This window comes from Coptis chinensis, chromosome 5, assembly GCF_015680905.1.
Source record: "Coptis chinensis isolate HL-2020 chromosome 5, ASM1568090v1, whole genome shotgun sequence".
Taxonomy (NCBI): domain Eukaryota; kingdom Viridiplantae; phylum Streptophyta; class Magnoliopsida; order Ranunculales; family Ranunculaceae; genus Coptis; species Coptis chinensis.
In genome coordinates this window covers 86,883,191-86,888,163 of record NC_141460.1, presented here as the reverse complement: position 1 = coordinate 86,888,163, position 4,973 = coordinate 86,883,191, and the positions used below count along the sequence as shown (strand labels likewise).

Genomic DNA, 4,973 nt, shown 5'->3' with positions numbered 1-4,973 from the left:
TATCATCATGGAGTAGAATTTTGCCAAGTTGTATAATAATATGATGTCCTATATGAGCTACTCTTGGTATTGCATAAGAAAGCTATTATTGAATTTGCATTGTGATGAACATTTCAAAGCGATGGAACTACAGTTGAACTTGCAATAGCTCAACAACTTAACCTTTATTCGATACACAACAAACTTTGGTTGCAAAGAGAGCCACCTAAATATTTTTTGGTTGTAGGAATTTTAATTTAATAATTTTGGAGTAAAATATATCGAAGCTTAAAAATTCTTACGAGTGTTCTACTGATAATTGATAGATGATAATTCTTTGGTCTAAAAGAGTGAAGAGTGTTTGTGTGAATTATTGTTATAATTATTTTTGTAACACTTTATTGATACCATCCTTTTCAACATTAGTGCAATATTGGAAGAACTTTGTGGTACTATTTCTTCGTCCAAACTTTGTTTTGCAATGTGTTTGCAAAAACATTGAGAATAGATAAATTTACTATAAGAAATAAGGAAAAATGTGGAATAAGATGGAATATTTAAGCATTTTATTGTAAGTTCAAGGTGTGTGTTAGAAGCTTCAAGTTTGGAAAGGGAATGTTATTTGAAATATTACACACTCTTCTTCTATCCATTTGGTTATTAGATTGTTCAAATCTGAAAATTAATGGTTATTATTCATTTTATCCATCCAATCTTACGTTAACACTTTGACATGTTCACATTGACGAAAAGACATAGAACGATATGATTTTTCTCGACCGTTATTCATGTTGGAATTGAATAACTATATTTTGCATGTATACAAACAATAACCTAAAAAAGAGAAAATACTTGGGGGAGTATTCTAAGTAGGTGAACGCATTTTCTTGAAAGATAATTTTTTTTTTGTATTCATCAAGTCATCGTAGAACACGTTTATGTGATAAATCTTTTCAAGTGGGAGTAGTGTACTCTTTGAGAATATGAAAACAATCAATCTGTTTTAGTGATTTGATAGATATTTTAGGAATTTGTACAAATTAAGACGTAAGTTTGAGCGGTGATGATTTACCGCTAAATCACCATAAATCTAAGAAAACTATTATATAAACTAGATCGAGTTTAAGATAATTCTATTTGAAAATTACGGATTAATATCCTAAACCACAAAGTGAATAGGCTATCTCAATTTGATCCCTTAGTTTCCAAGTACTTATGCACCATAATCGCTGCTCATTAACATATTTCGGTTTATTTTCAATAAAAATATATTCTGATTTTAAAATTTGCCGCTAAATCACCATAAATCTAAGAAAACTATTATACAAGCTAGATCGAGTTTAAGATAATTCTATTTGAAAATTACGGATTAATATCCTAAACCACAAAGTGAAGATGTTATCTCAATTTGATCCCTTAGTTTCCAAGTACTTATGCACCATAGTCGCTGCTCATTAACGTATTTCAATTTATTTTTATTAAAAATATATTCTGATTCGAAAATTTGTGTAAGACATTTTGTAAAGCCTTTTTAGCACACAAAATATTTAATAGATCTCAATATCTAAAATCTAGTCTAGACTATTTTCTTGTTCAAAATCACTAAATAGGTAATCAATTAACTGATAGTACGTTGCCTATTTTGCCTAATTAAGCCATTAAACCCATTGAATTCTTGGTGGCTGTATAGGAATTTAAACCTCAAATGTCGTCCATGAACTCTGTCAACTCTTCTCCTACTTGCTAATGTGGAGACCCATCTCTAATAGTGATTTCAAAACTCAAGGGAACCTAGAACGAGTCACCAATATAAAAAGTGAACATTTTCAAAACTCACTCGAGTCTACTCATTTGCAGATCCCAATCAAAGAAGACCATGCAATAACACAAAAGAATTATTTACTTGGATCAATTAGTGTTGATTGCTTATAATTAAGTTGAGAATTTTGGTTTTCGAATTAGAGATTTGTAAGAAAGAGATGGAATTAGGGGTTTCCAATTAGATCCCCAATTTTACACTAAAGGGCGTTTGGCAACACCTCAATAAGTCATTTCTGGCTTTCTAGAAGGACAAAAGTCAAAAGCGCGTTTGGCAATCAGAAGCTAAAAATATAAGAAGGGAAAGAAGTCCAAAACTCATTTTCGGGTAGTCAGTTTTTCTAGCTTTCTCCTTTTGTCTTCCCGTGGTTTCTCTGTTTCTCTTCTCACCTCTTTTCCAAAAACCCTTCGATAAATTTCAACTCTATCCATCCATCCATCCGTGGACAATCTCAACTCAATCATTGATCGAAGAACAAGGTGAAAACGATTAACCCTTTCTCAATCGATTGAAAACCCTAGTTAATGTGAATCCATTCCAATGTTTCAATTTTGGCATCCATTTCCATTTCCTGAATTTTTCTCGACTTATTTATTTGTATTGATCGATTTTATTGCTAAATTGATATAAAAAATTGGGGGAAAACCAGAAAACCAATATTGTAATGATGAATTGGCATTGGAGATGAATGCACATGTTGTTTGTGAGACAAACTGTCATGCAAACTTGTTACTGGGTCTGGGTGTTGCTCACTGATACAAAAACGAGTCTACATTTGGTAGTCAATGAAGTTTAAACTACACCATGAATGCCTAAATCTGCTATCCTATTCAATTAAGGGATTCCAACAGTGGGTGAGTTCTCACTTGTTATTTAAATTGTGTGTTTCATTTCTTTATTGAGATTCAATAAGGCCTTTCACACAATCTGTAGGCGAGTCAATACACACACTCATGTTCGCTGTGTCTGTTATCCTTGTGTTTGTAGTTTGTACTATCATAAAATTTGTAGCTTGCACTCATGAGTTTGGAGTAAAATTTTAATAGTCTGAAATGAATTTTGCTGGTAAGGGCGGTTGTTGTTATAACTGCGATGGGAAGGGCCATATTGCCAGGGAATGTCAAGTGAAGCTCGGTGGTTGTTATAACTGCGGCGGGCCTGGACATATTGCCAGGGATTGTCAAGAAAAGAGTAATGCTGGTGGTGGTGGTAATAATAATGAAGGCTATGGCACTCGCGATGGTGGTTGTTATAACTGCGGTCAGCATGGGCATAGAGCTAGGGATTGTCAAGAGAAGAATAATGCTACTGCTGGTGCTAATAGTAATAATGGAGGTTATGTGACTTTATGCGATGTTTTTGTTATAACTGAATCCTGGCCCATAGAGCTAGGGAGTGCACTGCAAAGGAAAGTGCTGATGGCCAAGGCGAAGGTTGTTATAACTGGAGATTTTGGTCACTTTGCCATAGACATGTAATTATTGTCCTTTTGATTTCCCTGTTCAATGGATATAATGACAGCTCTGCAGCTAGCGTTGAAGAAATCATTGGCACACGACGGGCTTGCTCGAGGGATCCATGAAGGTGCCAAGGTGATTGAGAAACATGCAGCTCAGCTCTGTGTAGTTGCAGAGGACTGCAACCAACCCGACTATGTTAAACTGGTCAGAGCACTTTGTGCTGACAACCCGACTATCATCTGGTTATACTATATTGACTGTTACTTCATATCTATGTGTGTAGTAACTATTAACTTTATTGAAATCAATCATGTTAAATTTATAATAAGCACTAGTGGGGAAGGGAAACTTGGTAGTGCTTCTTTATTCATGTGGGACCTCTGTATGCACATGGGACCCTCAGTCTTATATAAGGCATGTTTAGTGCTTATGAATGTTCGCCGATGTTCATGTGTCTAGAGTCAAGTATTGGAGTAGCTTACATAGTTGATATCTTTTCCTCTCTCTTTTTTTTTATAGTAGTTGATATCTTTTCCAACTCTTTTATGAAGGCTATCTTTTTACCTTGTATCACAGATTCACAGTTGTCCATGTCCATGTCCAAGTGTCCAACAGACCATATTAGAATCCATATGTAAAAAAAAAAATTTGTTCTAAAATTTTTCAATTCATTCATTTCTAGTTGGTTAATGTTATCATGTGATTGCAGTTGAGTGTTTTTCTTTGGTCATGTGAATCATCTTTGTTACTTTCCATCATTAGTTTTTCTGCTGTGCTAAAATTGGTGCATCATCAGTTTATCTGTAGTATCAACAAGAAGATAAAGTAGAGAATGCTTGTACTTACTTGCATTTACTTACTCCAAACAAATAGAGAAATTAACATTATATTTTTTTTTTCAAATTCAACAGGATAAATATATGAGTTCAACAAGTTCTACCTCTACCGATACAAGTGACAAAGAATGGGAAGTTGCCGAATTGATTGCAACAGAGGCTATTATTTAGTATACTAACTATATCAATAAGCAACCATATCATAATGATTCATTGTCAAGAAAATAGTATGTGATCAATTGTTGTGCAAGGTGTGGGTAGTAGTCATGAAGCGGGACAAAGTTCAACAAGTCGCGAAGTGAAGTATAAGGAGACATGGGGATAGCGAGAGATGGTATTTGTAGGGGGATGAGTATATTTTATAGACTACCGTTGTAATTTTTTTATGGGTATTGTAATATTTGTTAATTAAGAAGCATTTTTTTACTGTTTATGCCAAACAAATTTTTAACTTCTTGGCTTTTAAATTTCGTATTTCTGCTTTAGAAATTGTGTTTTTGACAAACATACTTATGCTTTGCATTAAGCGAAAAATCAGATAAGGACTTTTAAGCTTGGTAACTTATGACTTTTTGTTAGTTGCCAAACACCGCCTAAATGTGCTAGTTATTGGTTGTAAGAAATGCGGGAAACCAGAAGAGAAAAGGGAAAGAGAGTCACGTGTTTCTTGCGTGGATATTTTTTTGCTTATGTGTTCAGTTTCCAATGTTTGTAATGCCACATGAGATGTGTCATTACTCTGGTAACCGGGTCAGCAAAGAATTGCCTATGATTATCTTACGAAAACAGTATCCAAGTGAAAATTCAAATTGTACAATGCATAGCAATGAAATTAAAGGAAAATTGTAAAATATTCAGAGTGAAAAAAGTGTAACAGTA

At 33.9% G+C, this 4,973-nt stretch overlaps 1 long non-coding RNA gene across 2 annotated transcripts; it reads left to right on the top strand.

Moving 5' to 3' along the window:
• Window positions 1–2,116: 2,116 nt before the first annotated feature.
• On the top strand, window positions 2,117–4,662 carry LOC147499696 (uncharacterized). 2 transcript variants are annotated; one of them, XR_015196013.1, is made up of 3 exons: window positions 3,169–3,231; window positions 3,320–3,462; window positions 4,170–4,662. It is a non-coding gene; the product is annotated as an uncharacterized LOC147499696 (long non-coding RNA). The 2 variants fall into 2 exon arrangements; XR_015196012.1 differs by lacking the exons at window positions 3,169–3,231; window positions 3,320–3,462 and adding an exon at window positions 2,117–2,652.
• The last annotated feature ends 311 nt before the right edge of the window (window positions 4,663–4,973 follow it).